Source organism: Nerophis ophidion, linkage group LG14, assembly GCF_033978795.1.
Source record: "Nerophis ophidion isolate RoL-2023_Sa linkage group LG14, RoL_Noph_v1.0, whole genome shotgun sequence".
Lineage (NCBI taxonomy): Eukaryota > Metazoa > Chordata > Actinopteri > Syngnathiformes > Syngnathidae > Nerophis > Nerophis ophidion.
Genome location: NC_084624.1, coordinates 43,699,928 through 43,720,269, shown reverse-complemented (window position 1 = coordinate 43,720,269; position 20,342 = coordinate 43,699,928).

Genomic DNA, 20,342 nt, shown 5'->3' with positions numbered 1-20,342 from the left:
AATTGGGAATGCCAATCAGGAGTGTTCAAACGCTGAGTAAGAAGTGGAAAATGAGGGATTTTGTTGATACCAAACCACGGTCAGTAAAAAGCAAAGATTTCAGCCACAACTGCCAGAAAAATTGTTCGAGATGCAAAGAAAAATCCCAAAATAAGTTCAGCTGAAATACAGGACTTTCTGAAAAATGGGTGGTGTGGCTGTTTGAAGATGCACAATAAGGAGGCACTTGAAGAAAAATGGGCTGCATGGTCAAGTCGCCGGATAAAAAAGTTTTGAGGCTTGTTTCTGTGCTGTTTGGCATAACGCAGTGGTTCTCAAACTTTTTTTTGTCATCCCCCACTTTGGACAAGAGGGAGTTTTCAAGCCCCACCTACCCCCATCGCCCCAACAGAACGCTAATGTCAAGTTTAACTGTTTCAAATTTATTGAACGTCAAGTAACATTCAAGTTGTATACATTCGAACTCAATAACATAAAATAACATCAAGTTCAATAATAAATAAAATAACTGTGCAGCTGTGGTATAACTTGCATCAAGTTCAATAATAAATAGAATAACTATTCTGCCAGTTTTCTTTGAAAGAAATCAAGTGGCTTATTTACGTGATTGGGGTGTGTGGTCTCAAGGTGCCTCTTTAATTTTGTTGGGTCTCATGCTGTCTGCTGCAAGCGGTTTTAGACACACAACACATAGGGGTCTCTCCTCTGCCCCCACCACCGTTGCCGTGAATCCAAGAGCAAGATACTCTTCATATTTTCTTTTCAGTTGGCTTTTTGGTTGATGAAGCCCGTCAGGTTTTTGTTACTCTGCAGGTGCTGGCTCTGGCTCAACGACCTTTGAGGAGCGAGTCACAAATTTATCCATTTTGTGTAATTGTGGTCCACACATTAGCCTGCTACCCATCCGTGTGAAAGATTGTTCCACTTAGCCCCGCCCCCATTAGTTACTGTTGCTATGTCCGTCAAACTTTCGCTCCTACCTAGAAATTTAAAGCCTAGAGGAAAAATAAGTAATTTACATTTATTTATATAGCGGATTTCACAGAGAGAATCACAAAATGATTTACAGTGTGCATAGAAAATGAAAGCATGGTAAAAAAAAAAAATCTAAGAATATAATAAAAAAAACATTTTAAAGTGAAATTTCCTACCGTTCCTCGCGTCCCACCTGTCATGTCTCTTTTCCCCACACTTTGAGAAACGCTGGCGTAATGTAAGTGGGATACTTTGTGACATTTGCGCAGAAATGGCTTTCTTCCGGCGACTCGGAAGGTTTTTGTGTTATCATTCATATTCTCTGAAGAATGGACAAAAAATCATAAATTCTCCCAGGTTATGTCAACCTATGAGCACGACTGTAGGTTGTGGAACACAACCTACATATTTTACCTTGTCATATTTTTTATCTGACGGATTTAAAGGCCGTGGAGCAGGGGTCAATAACGTGGTGCCCGCGGGCACCAGGTCGCCCGTAAGGACCAGATGAGTCGCCCGCTGGCCTGTTCTAAAAATAGCTCAAATAGCAGCACTTACCAGTGAGCTGCCTCTATTTTTTGAATTTTATTTCTTTACTAAGATCTTTTACTTCTGTTATACCCTAATGTGCTATTTATTTGTCAGAAGTCACGTTTGGATGTGTTTAGTGCTGGTCATCAATTTGTACCTGCCAACTTGGCCTGAGCCGATGATACATTTTACTGGACGATATATTGTCCCACTAAGGGGGGAACTACCGTATTTCTTTGAATTACCGCCGGGGCGCTAATTAATTCAAAACCTCTTCTCACTCCTGCGCTTATCAAAGGCATGCGGTAAAAGTAAGCATGCGCTAATTAATTCAAAACCTCTTCTCACTCCTGCGCTTATCAAAGGCATGCGGTAAAAGTAAGCATGCGCTAATTAATTCAAAACCTCTTCTCACTCCAGCACTTACCAAAGGTATGCAGTAAAAAAAATGAGTGTGATGTTAGCTTGGACCTTAAATTCTACTGAATAGCTCTTAAAGGCCTACTGAAATGAGATTTTCTTATTTAAACGGGGATCGCAGGTCCATTCTATGTGTCATACTTAGGGGTGTAACGGTACACAAAAATTTCGGTTCGGTACGTACCTCGGTTCAGAGGTCACGGTTCGGTTCATTTTCGGTACACTAAGATAACAACAAAATATACATTTTTTGGTTATTTATTTACCAACTTTGTAAACAATGGCATAACATACATACACATTTTTTTTATTTTTTTTTTAGAGAGGAAAAAGTCCAGATATTACGATCTAAAGCAGGGGTAGGGAACCTATGGCTCGGGAGCCAGATGTGGCTCTTTTGATGACTGCATCTGGCTCTCAGATAAATCTGAGCTGATGTTGCTTAAAACGATAAGTAATGAATAATAAGGGGACGGCGTGGCGCAGTGGGAGAGTGGCCGTGCGGAACCCGAGGGTCCCTGGTTCAAATCCCACCTAGTACCAACCTCGTCACGTCCGTTGTGTCCTGAGCAAGACACTTCACCCTTGTTCCTGATGGGTGCTGGTTGGCGCCTTGCATGGCAGCTCCCTCCATCAGTGTGTGAATGTGTATGTGAATGGGTAAATGTGGAAGTAGTGTCAAAGCGCTTTGAGTACCTTGAAGGCAGAAAAGCGCTATACAAGTACAACCCATTTATTTATTATTTATTATTACTAGCAAGCTGGTCTCGCTTTGCTTGACGTTTTTAATTCTCAGAGAGAATCCAAGAAAATATTTTAAAGACTTGGTCTTTACTTGTTTGAATAAATTCATTTATTTTTTTTACTTTGCTTCTTATAACTTTCAGAAAGACATCCATCCATTTCCTACCGCTTATTCCCTGTTGGGGTGGCGGGGAGCGCTGGCGCCTATCCATCCATCCGTTTCCTACCGCTTATTCCCTTTTTGGGTCGCGGGAGGCGCTGGCGCCTATCTTAGCTACAATCGGGCGGAAGGCGGGGTACACCCTGGACAAGTCGCCACTTCATCACAGGGCCAACACAGATAGACGGACAACAGTCACACTCACATTCACACACTAGGGACCATTTAGTGTTGTCAATCAATTTTAGAGAAAAAATACAACCTTAAAAATGATTTTTGGATTTTTAACACATATACCTTTTTACCTTTTACATTCCTTCTTTCCTGACAATTTAAATCAATGTTCAAGTATTTATTTTTTTTTTAATTGTAAAGAATAATAAATACATTTTAATTTATTCTTCATTTTAGTTTCTGTTTTTTCGACGAAGAATATTTGTGAAATATTTCTTCAAACTTATGATTAAAATTCAATAAAATGATTCTGGCCAATCTAGAAAAACCATCCATTTTCTACCGCTTATTCCCTTTCGGGGTCGCGGGGGGCGCTGGCGCCTATCTCAGCTACAATCGAGCGGAAGGCGGGGTACACCCTGGACAAGTCGCCACCTCATCGCAGGGCCAGCACAGATAGACAGACAACATTCACACTCACATTCACACACTAGGGCCAATTTTTTTAGTGTTGCCAATCAACCTATCCCCAGGTGCATGTCTTTGGAAGTGGGAGGAAGCCGGAGTACCCGGAGGGAACCCACGCATTCACGGGGAGAACATGCAAACTCCACACAGAAAGATCCCGAGCCTGGATTTGAACCCAGGACTGCAGGAACTTCGTATTGTGAGGCAGACGCACTAACCCCTCTGCCACCGTGAAGCCCTCTAGAAAATCTGTAGAATCAAATTTAAATCTTGTTTCAATGTGGATTTTAACCTATTTAAAACGTGTCATCAAAATTCTAAAATTAATCTTGATCAGGAAAAATTACTAATGATGTTCCATAAATTATTTTTCAATTTTTTTCAAAAAGATTCGAATTAGTTTGTTTTTCTCTTCATTTTTTTCAGTTGAATTTTGAATTTTAAAGAGTCCAAATTGAAGATAAACTATGTTTCAAATTTTAATTTTAATTTTTTTTCATGTTTTTTTCCTTTTAAACCGTTCAATTAAGTGTTTTTTTTTCATCATTTATTTTCTACAAAAAACCTTCCGTAAAAGGAAAAAAAATGTACGACGGAATGACAATCAATCAATCAATCCACTTTATTTATATAGCACATTTAAACAACAATAACGTTTCCAAAGTGCTGCACAGCCATGTTAAAAACAATATTAAAAAAAACAATATTATGCTCCACCAATGACTGGATAAAAACAAAAAATAAATATAAAACCAATATAAAAAAACAAAAACAAATATGATTAAAAACTGTTTTAATACAGACAGAAATACCATTTTTTTTAATATATATAGATTTATTTATTAAAGTTAAATTGAGCAAATTGACTATTTCTGGCAATGTATTTAAGTGTGTATCAAACTGGTAGCCCTTCGCATTAATCAGTACCCAAGAAGTAGCTCTTGCTTTCAAAAAGGTTGGTGACCCCTGCCGTGGAGCATGTGGTTGAGGTCCTAAACCACACCTGTGCTTTTGCTTTTTGTCCCCTTTTCCTACGCCTGATCAGATATGATGTGGCGGTCTGCTGACCGTGTTGCTTAATCACAACATCGGGAACTAAACAAATGTCAAGCTCTCAGCTGGTCGCATGGCAGCCAAGCGTGCCCCGCCCCCAAAAGGCAGGGTGAAAAGGTCAATGACACGAGACCTCCCCCCCCCACCACACTCTGCAGTGAGAGGTGAAAAGGATAAACCCGGGTCGTGGAAATGATGATGTGCCGCCCACAAATAATAAAAGCCATTGATTTGTGTGCTGCGGTAATTCACAACACTGGTAGGTGGGCGGGGCTTAGTTTCATGCGCCACAGACGCATTCCCAGGTGAATCGCACCCTGGAACAACCAAAAGGGGCTGAAAAAATTTACAAACAAGCGAAAAGCAACAAAGAAGCAACAAACAGCAAAATATGAAAGCGAAGGGTAAAAAAACAAAAAACACAGACAATCAGATACTTCTGATACATCACTAAGCTTTAGAACTCAATCAATCAATCAATGTTTGCTTATATAGCCCTAAATCACTAGTGTCTCAAAGGGCTGCACAAACCACCACGACATCCTCGGTAGGCCCACATAAGGGCAAGGAAAACTCACACCCAGTGGGACGTCGGTGACAATGATGACTATGAGAACCTTAGAGAGGAGGAAAGCAATGGATGTCGAGCGGATCTAAAATGATACTGTGAAAGTTCAATCCACAATGGATCCAACACAGTCGCGAGAGTCCAGTCCAAAGAGGATCCAAGACACAGCAGCGAGAGTCCCGTTCACAGCGGAGCCAGCAGGAAACCATCCCAAGCGTAGGCGGACCAGCAGCGCAGAGATGTCCCCAGCCGATACACAGGCAAGCAGTACATGGCCACCGGATCGGACCGGACCCCCTCCACAAGGGAGAGTGGGACATAGGAGAAAAAGAAAAGAAACGGCAGATCAACTGGTCTAAAAAGGGAGTCTATTTAAAGGCTAGAGTATACAAATGAGTTTTAAGGTGAGACTTAAATGCTTCTACTGAGGTGGCATCGCGAACTGTTACCGGGAGGGCATTCCAGAGTACTGGAGCCCGAACGGAAAATGCTCTATAGCCCGCAGACTTTTTTTGGGCTTTGGGAATCACTAATAAGCCGGAGTCCTTTGAACGCAGATTTCTTGCCGGGACATATGGTACAATACAATCGGCAAGATAAGATGGAGCTAGACCGTGTAGTATTTTATACGTAAGTAGTAAAACCTTAAAGTCACATCTTAAGTGCACAGGAAGCCAGAGCAGGTGAGCCAGTACAGGCGTAATGTGATCAGACTTTCTTGTTCTTGTCAAAAGTCTAGCAGCCGCATTTTGTACCAACTGTAATCTTTTAATGCTAGACATGGGGAGACCCGAAAATAATACGTTACAGTAGTCGAGGCGAGACGTAACAAACGCATGGATAATGATCTCAGCGTCTTTAGTGGACAGAATGGAGCGAATTTTAGCGATATTACGGAGATGAAAGAAGGCCGTTTTAGTAACGCTTTTAATGTGTGCCTCAAAGGAGAGAGTTGGGTCGAAGATAATACCCAGATTCTTTACCGTGTTGCCTTGTTTAATTGTTTGGTTGTCAAATGTTAGAGTTGTATTATTAAATAGAGTTCGGTGTCTAGCAGGACCGATAATCAGCATTTCCGTTTTTTTGGCGTTGAGTTGCAAAAAGTTAGCGGACATCCATTGTTTAATTTCATTAAGACACGCCTCCAGCTGACTACAATCCGGCGTGTTGGTCAGCTTTAGGGGCATGTAGAGTTGGGTGTCATCAGCATAACAGTGAAAGCTAATACCGTATTTGCGTATGATGTCACCTAGCGGCAGCATGTAGATGCTGAAGAGTGCAGGGCCAAGGACCGAACCCTGGGGAACGCCACACGTTACCTTAACGTAGTCCGAGGTCACATTGTTATGGGAGACACACTGCATCCTATCAGTAAGATAAGAGTTAAACCAAGACAGGGCTAAGTTTGACATACCAATTCGTGTTTTGATACGTTCTAATAAAATATTATGATCGACGGTATCGAAAGCAGCGCTAAGATCGAGGAGCAGCAACATAGATGACGCATCAGAATCCATCGTTAGCAATAGATCATTAGTCATTTTTGCGAGGGCTGTCTCCGTGGAGTGATTTGCCCTGAAACCGGATTGAAAGGTTTCACATAGCTTGTTAGACGCTAAGTGTTCATTTAACTGCTCCGCAACAATTTTTTCAAGGATTTTTGAAATAAAGGGAAGGTGAGACACCGGTCGGTAATTTACCATGAGGTCAGGATCGAGGTTAGGTCTTTTAAGGAGAGGATGAATAACCGCTTTTTTGAATGCTAGGGGAACAGTGCCCGAGGAAAGTGATAAGTTTATAATATTTAGCACTGATGGACCTAATAATACAGAGAGCTCCTTGATCAGTTTCCCAGGAAGAGGGTCAAGTAAACATGTTGTCTGTTTTATTCCATTTACACGTTGTAACAATTCCTCTAATGTTATTTCCTCAAAACGAGAGAAAGTATTTTGGAGGGCAGTATCCGCCGTATATACAATCGTGTCAGTGTTAATAGAACCCCGTTGTAGCTGGGACGCATTGTCTTTAATCTCCTTTCTAATGACTTCAATTTTCTTACTAAAGAATTGCATAAAGTCATCAGCTGAGTGGGTTGAGCTACTGGAAGGAGTCCCTTGTTGGGTTAGCGATGCTACCGTACTAAACAAAAATTTAGGATCGTTTTTATTACGGTGGATGAGATTTGAGTAATATTTAGCTTTAGCTAAGGTAAGCATGTGTTTATAAGTTATTAAACCATCACTCCATGCTTGATGGTGCACCTCAAGTTTAGTCGTGCGCCATTTGCGTTCCAGCTTTCTACATAATAATTTCTGAGCTCTAGTTTCTTCTGTAAACCACGGGGTGCGCTTTTTTGGAGCCTTTTTTAACTTTAGCGGTGCTATGTTATCAATGGTTTCGCGCAGGGCGTCGTTAAAGTTGTTAGTGAGGTTATCAATAGAGCCCACATACTTTGGGAATGGTGCCATTACCGAGGGCAGTAGGTCAGCAAGAGTTGTCGTTGTGGCTGTATTAATGTTGCGGCTGCTATAGCAGTTATTATTATTATTAGTTTGACGAACATGCGTCTGAACCTCGAATTTTATAAGGTAATGATCAGACAATACTTTAGTATACGGGAGTATCGTAACTTTGGAAACGGTGATGCCCCTGACAAGCACTAGGTCTATCGTATTACCGTTGCGATGCGTGGGTTCATTTATTATTTGTGTGAGACCACAGCTATCAATTACAGTCTGGAGCGCTACGCACGGTGGGTCCGATGGGGTATTCATATGGATATTAAAGTCCCCCATTATGATTATATTATCGGCGTGTGTCACTAGATCAGCAACGAACTCTGAGAATTCATTAATAAAGTCCGAATAGGGCCCTGGGGGGCGGTAGATAACAGCCAGGTGTAGAGGCAGCGGTGTGACAGACCTCATAGTAAGCACCTCAAACGATTTATATTTATTATTTATGTTAGGACTAAGGTTAAAGTTTTCGTTGTATATTAGTGCAACCCCCCCACCCCTTTTGAGCGGACGGGCAATATGCGCATGTGTAAAGTTAGGAGGACATGCCTCATTTAGCGCAAACAAGTCGTTTGGTTTAAGCCAGGTTTCGCTGAGACCGATGACGTTAAGATTGTTGTCTCTGATAATATCATTAACTAACAACGTTTTGGGAGACAATGATCTTATATTTAAAAAACCTATATTATAGGTAGTGGGCTGTTTTAGGGAGTTTTTGATCAAATTATCCGTAGTAGCAATATTAATAATGTTGTGTTTATTATGCCCGGTGCATTTAGTATAGTTACGACCATATCTAGGAATTGATACGACAGGAATTTTCCGATTGTTTGATTGTTGCTTTGATAAACTGCACGCATCATGGTTAGCCACCTCAGTAACGGGGATTTTCCGATTGTTTGTTTGTTGCTTTGATAAACTGCACGCATCATAGTTAGCCACCTCAGTAAAACACATGTCCAACTCTGAAACACTCAAAGCAGAAAAAACTTGTTCTAATTTAACTGACTCCTTACCCAGACCAGTAGTCTCGCATTTTCCATCTAAATCCGTCTTCGGGATGGAGGAAAGTGGTGTTCTGTGGGGATTAGCCTTCTGCTTTGTTTTTAGCCCCGCTCGGCATCAACTGTGTTGTGAAAATTTCCTTTCAGGCTTTGGAAAAACTCAGTGGAAACGCTTCCCACCCACACTGTTTGGTACCTCGTCTGGGCTGCTGTGGCGTAGATGACCAAAGTAACTATTTAGATGACCAAAGTAACTATTTAAATGACCATAGTAACTAATTGGATGACCATAGTAACTAATTAGATGACCAAAGTAACTAATTAGACGACCAAAGTAACTAATTTGATGACCATAGTAACTAATTAGATGATCATAGTAACTAATTACATGACCAAAGTAACTAATTAGATGACCATTGTAACTAATTAGATGACCAAAGTAACTAATTACATGACCAAAGTAACTAATTAGATGACCAAAGTAACTAATTACATGACCAAAGTAACTCATTACATGACCATAGTAACTAATTAGATGACCATAGTAACTAATTAGATGACCATAGTAACTAATTAGATGACCAAAGTAACTAATTAGATGACCATAGTAACTAATTAGATGACCATAGTAACTAGTTAGATGACGATAGTAACTAATTGGATGACCAAAGTAACTAATTGGATGACCAAAGTAACTAATTAGATGACCATAGTAACTAATTAGATGACCAAAGTAACTAATTAGTTTGATGACGATAGTAACTCATTATATGACCATAGTAACTAATATGGTGTAAATAGTAACTAATTAAATGACCAAACTAATTAGATGACCAAAGTAACTAATTAGATGACCATAGTAACTAATTAGATGACCAAAGTAACTAATTAGATGACCATAGTAACTAATTAGATGACCAAAGTAACTAATTAGATGACCATAGTAACTAATTAGATGAACATAGTAACTAATTAAATGACCAAACTAATTAGATGACCAAAGTAACTAATTTGATGACCAAAGTCACTAATTAGATGACCATAGTAACTAATTGGGTGACCGAATTAACTAAGTAGATGACCACAGTAACTAATTAGACGACCAAAGTAACTAATCAGATGACCATAGTAACTAATTAGATGACCAAAGTAACTAATTAGATGACCATTGTAACTAATTAGATGACCAAAGTAACTAATTACATGACCAAAGTAACTAATTAGATGACCAAAGTAACTAATTAGATGACCAAAGTAACTCATTACATGACCAAAGTAACTAATTAGATGACCATAGTAACTAATTAGATGACCAAAGTAACTCATTAGATGACCAAAGTAACTCATTAGATGACCATAGTACCTCATTAGATGACCATAGTAACTAATTAGATGACCAAAGTAACTAATTAGATGCCGATAGTAACTATTTAGATGACCAACGTAACTAATTAGATGACCATAGTAACTACTTAGATGACCATAGTAACTCATTAGATGACCATAGTAACTAATTAGATGACCAAAGTAACTAATTAGATTACCATAGTAACTAATTAGATGACCATAGTAACTAATTAGATGACCAAAGTAACTAATTAGATTACCATAGTAACTAATTAGATGACCATAGTAACTAATTAGATGACCAAAGTAACTAATTTGACGACCAAAGTAACTAATTAGACGACCAAAGTAACTAATTTGATGACCATAGTAACTAATTAGATGACCAAAGTAACTAATTAGATGATCATAGTAACTAATTAGATGACCAAGGTAACTAATGAGATGACCAAATTAACTAATTAGATGACCATAGTAACTGATTAGTTGACCAAAGTAACTAATTAGATGAGCATAGTAACTAATTAGATGACCAAAGTAACTAATTGGATGACCAAAGTAACTAATTAGATGACCATAGTAACTAGTTAGATGACCATAGTAACTAATTAGATGACCAAAGTAACTAATTAGATGACCAAAGTAACTAATTAGATGGCCATAGTAACTAATTAGATGACCATAGTAACTAATTAAATGACCAAAGTAACTAATTTGATGACCATTGTAACTAATTAGATGACCAAAGTAACTAATTAGATGACCATAGTAACTAATTAGACGACCATAGTAACTAATAACATGACCATAGTAACTAATTAGATGACCAAAGTAACTAATTAGATGACCATAGTAACTAATTAGTTTGATGACGATAGTAACTCATTAGATGACCATAGTAACTAATATGGTGTAAATAGTAACTAATTAAATGACCAAAATAATTAGATGACCAAAGTAACTAATTAGATGACCATAGTAACTAATTAGATGACCAAAGTAACTAATTAGATGACCATAGTAACTAATTAGATGACCAAAGTAACTAATTAGATGACCATAGTAACTAATTAGATGAACATAGTAACTAATTAAATGACCAAACTAATTAGATGACCAAAGTAACTAATTTGATGACCAAAGTCACTAATTAGATGACCATAGTAACTAATTGGGTGACCGAATTAACTAAGTAGATGACCACAGTAACTAATTAGACGACCAAAGTAACTAATCAGATGACCATAGTAACTAATTAGATGACCAAAGTAACTAATTAGATGACCATTGTAATTAATTAGCTGACCAAAGTAACTAATTACATGACCAAAGTAACTAATTAGATGACCAAAGTAACTAATTAGATGACCAAAGTAACTCATTACATGACCAAAGTAACTAATTAGATGACCATAGTAACTAATTAGATGACCAAAGTAACTCATTAGATGACCAAAGTAACTCATTAGATGACCATAGTAGCTCATTAGATGACCATAGTAACTAATTAGATGACCAAAGTAACTAATTAGATGCCGATAGTAACTATTTAGATGACCAACGTAACTAATTAGATGACCATAGTAACTACTTAGATGACCATAGTAACTCATTAGATGACCATAGTAACTCATTAGATGACCAAAGTAACTAATTAGATTACCATAGTAACTAATTAGATGGCCATAGTAACTAATTAGATGACCATAGTAACTAATTAAATGACCAAAGTAACTAATTTGATGACCATTGTAACTAATTAGATGACCATAGTAACTAATTAGATGACCAAAGTAACTAATTAGATGACCAAAGTAACTAATTAGATGGCCATAGTAACTAATTAGATGACCATAGTAACTAATTAAATGACCAAAGTAACTAATTTGATGACCATTGTAACTAATGAGATGACCAAATTAACTAATTAGATGACCATAGTAACTGATTAGTTGACCAAAGTAACTAATTAGATGAGCATAGTAACTAATTAGATGACCAAAGTAACTAATTGGATGACCAAAGTAACTAATTAGATGACCATAGTAACTAATTAGATGACCATAGTAACTAATTAGATGACCAAAGTAACTAATTAGATGACCAAAGTAACTAATTAGATGACCATAGTAACTAATTAGATGACCAAAGTAACTAATTAGATGACCATAGTAACTAATTAGATGGCCATAGTAACTAATTAGATGACCATAGTAACTAATTAAATGACCATAGTAACTAATTAGACGACCATAGTAACTAATTAGATGACCATAGTAACTTATTAGATGACCATAGTAACTAATAACATGACCATAGTAACTAATTAGATGACCAAAGTAACTAATTAGATGACCATAGTAACTAATAACATGACCATAGTAACTAACTAGATGACCAAAGTAACTAATTAGATGACCATAGTAACTAATAACATGACCATAGTAACTAATTAGATGACCAAAGTAACTAATTAGATGACCATAGTAACTAATTAGATGACCATAGTAACTAACTAGCTGACCATAGTAACTAATTAGATGACCATAGTAACTAATTAGATGACCATAGTAACTAATAACATGACCATAGTAACTAATAACATGACCATAGTAACTAATTAGATGACCATAGTAACTAATTAGATGACCATAGTAACTAATTAGATGACCATAGTAAATAATAACATGACCATAGTAACTAATTAGATGACCAAAGTAACTAATTAGATGACCATAGTAACTAATAACATGACCATAGTAACTAATTAGATGACCATAGTCACTAATTAGATGACCATAGTAACTAATTAGATGACCATAGTAACTAATTAGATGACCATAGTAACTAATTAACTGACCATAGTAACTAGTATATCATGCAAAAGCACAGATTCCAACCATTGAAAGACTTAGTATAGTTGAAGACTTACGGTCATTAGAAAAGATGAGTGCAGATCATAATGTCAGCTACACTTTCCATCTTAAACATCTACAACAATTATTTGGGAATGTCCGGCGGGCCAGATTGAAAAGCTTAACGGGCCTTAATTAGCCCAGGTCTGGTGTGGACAATCAAATCCCTGTCACATGGTGCTCGTATCGTGGATGCGCGTTTTGTCACCTCAAGATGCAAATGGACCAGAAGGACAGGAATTGCAGGTAGGAGCTTGATTTAATGTACAAAAATAAAAGAACACAGGTACAAAACATTAGCGTGGAGTCCAAAAGTCCAAAATGACGTGCCGAGCGCACGCGAAGCTAAGGCGCAACTTAGCACAAGTCTAGACATAGAAGTAGAAAATACCAACGTGAGTGTTGCGTAGAGCAAATAAGGGATCAAGACAGAACTGAGGTCGAAGGCAGGCTTAAATACTGAAGCAATAATCAAAACACAGGTGCGCGTAAAAAACAAGAGCAGGTGGAACAAATGAGAAACCATGGTAACGAGATAAAACAAGGAAGAGCCAAACCAGGGATCGGAAGAGTCCAAAAACAAACAGGAAACACAATAGGACTCAAAAACCAAAACAATATATGATCCGGGCGGCAGATCATAACAATCCCGCCGCGTAGCAACTTGACAAACTTGTATTTTCTAAGTGCGGCGAGCGCGGCACGCTGACACCGACGTGCACGTTGACACCGGCGTGCACGTTGACACCGGCGTGCACGTGCTCCCAGTAGCAAAGAGGCAGGCAGCCAGGGGTGGAAGAACGTCTCCATGGCAACGCTGCTGTCACTTTCACTCATTGAGAAACGTTTCTCTGCATGCGTCAAGACCGGTCGATGTCCCGCCCCCGAGAGCCACATACTCCGCCGTGATTGGTCGGTGCCATTCTTGTACAAACCCCGTTTCCATATGAGTTGGGAAATTGTGTTAGATGTAAATATAAACAGAATACAATGATTTGCAAATCCTTTTCAACCCATATTCAGTTGAATATGCTACAAAGACAACATATTTGATGTTCAAACTCATAAACGTTAGGTTTTTTTTGCAAATAATTATTAACTTAGAATTTCATGGCTGCAACACGTGCCAAAGTAGTTGAGAAAGGGCATGTTCACCACTGTGTTACATCACCTTTTCTTTTAACAACACTCAATAAACGTTTGGGAACTGAGGAAATTGTTGAAGCTTTGAAAGTGGAATTCTTTCCCATTCTTGTTTTATGTAGAGCTTCAGTCATTCAACAGTCCGGGGTCTCCGCTGTCGTATTTCACGCTTCATAATGCGCCATACATTTTCAATGGGAGACAAGTCTGGACTGCAGGCGGGCCAGGAAAGTACTCGCACTCTTTTTTTGCAAATCCACGCTGTTGTAACACATGCTGAATGTAGGTTGGCATTGTCTTGCTGAAATAAGCAGGGGCGTCCATGAAAAAGATGGCTCTTAGATGGCAGCATATGTTGTTCCAAAACCTGTTTCAGCATTAATGGTGCCTTCACAGATGTGTAAGTTACCCATGCCTTGGGCACTAATGCACCCCCATACCATCACAGATGCTGGATTTTGAACTTTGCATGGATAACAGTCAGGATGGTTCGCTTCCCCTTTGGTCCGGATGACACGATGTCGAATATTTCCAAAAACAATTTGAAATGTGGACTCGTCAGACAATAGAACACTTTTCCACTTTGCATCAGTCCATGTTAGATGATCTCGGGCCCAGAGAAGCTGGCGGCGTTTCTGGATGTTGTTGATAAATGGCTTTCGCTTTGTATAGTAGAGCTTTAACTTGCAGTTACAGATGTAGCGACAAACTGTATTTAGTGACAGTGGTTTTCTGAAGGGTTCCTGAGCCCATGTGGTGATATCCTTTAGAGGATGATGTCGGTTTTTGATACAGTGCCGTCTGAGGGATCAAAGGTCACGCTCATTCAATGTTGGTTTCCGGCCATGCCGCTTATGTGGAGTGATTTCTCCAGATTCTCTGAACCTTTTGATGATATTATGGAGTGTAGATGTTGAAATCCCTAAATTTCTTGCAATTGCGCTTTGAGAAACGTTGTTCTTAAACTGTTTGACTATTTGCTCACGCAGTTGTGGACAACGAGGTATACAATTTCCCAACTCATATGGAAACAGGGTTTGTAAATCAACTATTTATAAATACACGTCCGTAGGCTAAATGAACCTCTTCAACACAATAAATAATTTCCTTACCTGCACCTTGCCTTCGGAGTTCCTGCTGCATCTTGGGAGGACGGTCCGCACAGCAAAATGTGACCCAAGCGTGACACGATGGGGAAAATTCCCGCCCCTAAAAAAGTGTAGTTCCTCTTTAAGGATAGTGACAATGTCTTAGACGAGGGGTCACCAACCTTTTTGAGACCAAGAGCTACTTCTTGGGTACTGATTAATGGGAAGGGCTACCAGTTTGATACACACTTAAATAAATTGCCAGAAATGGCCAATTTGCTCAATTTACCTTTAATAAATATAAATTATATTATATATATATATATATATATATATAAAAAATGGGTATTTCTGTCTGTCATTCTGTCATACATTTTTTTTTCCTTTTACAGAAGGTTTTTTGTAGAGAATAAATGATGAAAAAAACACTTAATTGAACGGTTTAAAAGAGGAGAAAACACAAAAAAAATGAAAATTAAGTTTTGAAACATAGTTTATCTTCAATTTCGACTCTTTAAAATTCAAAATTCTACCGAAAAAAAGAAGAGAAAAACTAGCTAATTCGAATCTTTTAGAAAAAATTAAGAAAATAATTTATGGAACATCAAAAGTAATTTTTCCTGATTAAGTTTAATTTTAGAATTTTGATGACATGTTTTAAATAGGTTAAAATCCAATCTGCACTTTGTTAGAATATATAACAAATTGGACCAAGCTATATTTCTAACAAAGAAAAATCATTATTTTTGCTAGATTTTCCAGAACAAATTTTTTTAAAGAAATTCAAAAGACTTTGAAATAAGATTTAAATTTGATTCTACAGATTTTCTAGAATTGCCAGAATATTTTTGGGGAATTTTAATCATGATAAATTTGAAGAAATATTTCACAAATATTCTTCGTCGAAAAAACATAAGCTAAAATAAAGAATTAAATTTAGATTTATTTATTATTCATTACAATATAAAAAAATAATACTTGAACATTGATTTAAATTGTCAGGAAAAAAGAGGAAGAAATTTAAAAGGTAAAAAGGTATATGTGTTTAAAAATCCTAAAATCATTTTTAAGGTTTTATTTATTCTCTAAAATGGTCTTTCTGAAAGTTATAAGAAGCAAAGTAAAAAAATAAATGAATTTATTTAAAGGCCTACAGAAAGCCACTACTAGCGACCACGCAGTCTGATAGTTTATATATCAATGATGAAATATTAACATTGCAACACATGCCAATACGGCCGCTTTAGTTTACTAAATTGCAATTTTAAATGTCCCAGGAGTTTCTTGTTGAAAACATCGCGGAATGATGACGTGTGCGCGTGACGTCACGGACTGTTAGGAAATATGAGCGCTGTACACACACACAGCTAAAAGTCGTCTGCTTTAACGACATAATTACACAGTATTTTGGACATCTGTGTTGCTGAATCCTTTGCAATTTGTTCAATTAATATTGGAGAAGTCAAAGTAGAAAGACGAAGTTGGGAAGCTATACCCTTTAGCCACACAAACACACGGTGATTCCTGGTTTAAAATTCCCGGAGGTGAAGCTTTCCTATGGATCAGAGCGCGGTAAGCCAACATGGATCCAGACCAAATGTCAACCAGCAGTTTTCGATGAGAAAATTGTGGTAAAAAGTCGCCACTTACTGGAGATCAGCTGAGCTTGTGCCGTCCATACAGCTGCTGTCGACTTCTATCAGACACTGGCGTCAAGACACCCGTGGACACACCCCTCCGACTATTAGGTACTATTAAACTCACTAAAACACTAGCAACACAATAGAAAAATATGGGAGAATTTTCCTAGTAAATGTGTCTAAAAACATCTGAATCCGTCCCAATGCAATCGGCTTTTTTTTTTTTTTTTAACTTCATTTATTTATTTTTTCTAGTCCGTCGCTATCAATATTCTCAAACACGAATCTTTCATCCTCGCTCAAAATAATGGAGAAATTGTCGTTTTCTCGGTCCGAATAGCTCTTTTTGTCGGAGGCTCACATTAAAAACAATGTGAGGACGTGAGGAGCTGCCACGCCAAATTTCTTCCCCCCTACAAAAGTCCCCGGGGTCATGATTAATACAAACGTTTTGTTAACGCTATATTATAAAAATATAACGCTATATTATAAAAAATACAGACGTTTTGTTAACGCTATATTATAAAAATATAACGCTATAATATAAAAAATACAGACGTTTTGTTAACGCTATATTATAAAAAATATAACGCTATGTTATAAAAAAATAGACGTTTTGTTAACGCTATATTATAAAAAATATAACGCTATGTTATAAAAAATACAGACGTTTTGTTAACGCTATATTATAAAAATATAACGCTATGTTATAAAAAAATAGACGTTTTGTTAACGCTATATTATAAAAAAAACAAATAAAAAACAATTTACAAACACAAGCTATGGGATGATGCATTTACTTCCGGGGTCACGTTTCCTCTTATGTCATCCCATAGCTTGTGTTTGTAAATTGTTTTTTAATTTTTTTTTATAATATAGCGCTAACAAAACGTCTGTATTTTTATAATATAGCGTTAACAAAACGTCTGTATTAATCATGACCCCGGAAGTAAATGGGGGGGGGAGGAGGTTTATGTAGGGAGAAGAAATTTGGGGTGACAGAGCCCTCAACGGGTGACGTCATCGTCTGCTACTTCCGGTACAGACAAGGCTTTTTTATTAGCGACCAAAATTTGCAAACTTTATCGTCGATGTTCTCTACTAAATCCTTTCGGCAAAAATATGTCAATATCGCAAAATGATCAAGTATGACACATAGAATGGACCTGCTATCCCCGTTTAAATAAGAACATCTCATTTCAGTAGGCCTTTAAATATGCCGATTTCAAAAAGCCACGGCCCCCTGACACCCCTTCTTAACTGTCTATGCCACGTCAAGGCTTGGTTAGCCCAGAATTGTTTTAATAATGAATGAGGGAAAAACGGAAATTTTAGTTTTTGGTCCGGCCCTCACTGACTTGGGACCATTGCAAAATGATGTGCGTCCCAAAGTCACCAGCCTTGGCGTCACTATAGACGGCGATTTTAAACTTGACAAACAAGTCAATGGCGTTTTAAAATCGTGTTTTTATCACCTTCGTCTTTTAGTAAAGGTTAAACCGTTTTTATCTTTTAACCTTTTTGAACAAGTCGTGCATGCTTTTATTTCAAGTGGCCTGGACTACTGCAATGCACTTTATGCTGGCATTAGACAAAAAGTTCTCTCCCGGTTGCAGTTAGTCCAGAACGCGGCAGCAGGACTTTTAACAGGGGCCAGGAAACGCCAGCATATAATCCCAATTCTTCAGAGTTTGCACTGGCTCCCTGTTCATTTTAGAATTGATTTTAAAACATTGTTGTTTGTTTTTAAATCTTTACATGGACTGTCACCTCAATATATCTCGGACCTCATTCAATTTTACATTCCTGCGCGCACTGAGGTCCGAGAGCCAGTTCCAGCTCGTGGTGCCCAAGACCAGACTTAAGAAGACCAGGGGAGACAGGGCCTTCTCTGTGGTCGGCCCTAAGCTCTGGAACACTCTGCCCCTCCATGTTCAAACTGCTTCCACAGTGGAGTGTTTTAAGTCTTGTCTTAAGACCCACTTTTATTCTTTGGCTTTTAACACTACGTGAGTTGTGTGGTCCTCTGTGTTTTTTATACACTTTGATTTCTATTTTACTGTTTTAATTGATTTTACCCTTTAAAATAGTTTTTAAATCATATTTGTTTTTATATTGTTTTTGTTTTTATATTTATTTATTTTTTGTTTTTATTCAGTCATTGGTGGAGCATAATATATATATATATATATATATATATATATATATATATATATATATATATATATATATATATACATACTTTTTTGTTTTGTTTTTTTTTGTTGTTTTTTTTTTACAATTGTTTTTAACATGGCTGTGCAGCACTTTGGAAACGTTATTGTTGTTTAAATGTGCTATATAAATAAAGTGGATTGGAGTGGATTGGATTTAAACAAGTGAAGACCAAGTCTTTAAAATATTTTCTTGGATTTTCAAATTCTATTTGAGTTTTGTCTCTCTTAGAATGAAAAATGTCGAGCAAAGCGTGACCAGCTTGCTAGTAAATGAATCAAATTTAAAAAATAGGGGCAGCTCACTGGTAAGTGCTGCTATTTGAGCTATTTTTAGAGCAGGCCAGCGGGCGACTCATCTGGTTACCGCGTTGGTGACCCCTGACCTATATGGTTTGACGCAGTGAGTGTTGCTTCACGGCGTTGCATCCATGTATTGATGATTGAAGTCATAGAGCAGCTGGTTAAGTGTGTGCTGTACAAGATGATAGTTTGGATGGTCCAGCACTTCATCAAGCATCATTACTTCAGAAGGAGCCGTGACATATTTCAATACATTGATTCCAACAGGACGTATGAAGACAACAACAGCGAGGAGGTCCCCCAGGGGTCCACTTTGCACTAAGTCCAATAAGAGTTAGACAGTCTTATCGGCGTGCTCCCGGTCCTGACACTCCCACTGCAACACACTACCTCATCTTTCACTTTTTCCAAGCAGCAAATCAGCGGCCGCTCACCAATTCAGTGGCCCCCACGGCACTTGGGAGTGATGTTATTACCGGGGAATCAATGTCCCCTCTTCTTGTTCTCGGGGGCTGCGTTCACATCTGCTCCCACAATGCAACTGCTGACCTGGCTGTCACGCCAGACGCTCCGCAGCAAACAGCCCACGGTGCTGTTTGCTGTGGACTTTCAGTCCGCGGTGGGCCCAGGGCAAACAAATACAACAGCGCTAACGTGTCCGTTTCACCAAGGAAACAAAATAAAAACACACCAGAGCCCGCACCTTTATCTGGATCCGCGCCAAAATGTTGGACATTGTAGTATGACGCGGTCCACTTTGACTACAAACCAGTGGGACCTCCGAGGTCCAACGGGTCTCCGCCATTGGAAATAATGGAGACAAATAGTCTGTTCCAGGGTTAAGCTGTGGCAACTTAACATCCTGAAAGTCCTTCATGCCAACAGCCATCAGACTGCATATTGCATATGTTCCTTTTTGACTGTACTTAAATGTATATATGTTATTCACATGTGAATAATGCTGTATAGTAGACTGTATTTATATTACTCACTTGTGAATAATACTGTATAATAGAATGTATTTAAATTACTCATGTGAATAAAAAGGTATTTGTTATTCACATGTGAATAATACTGTAT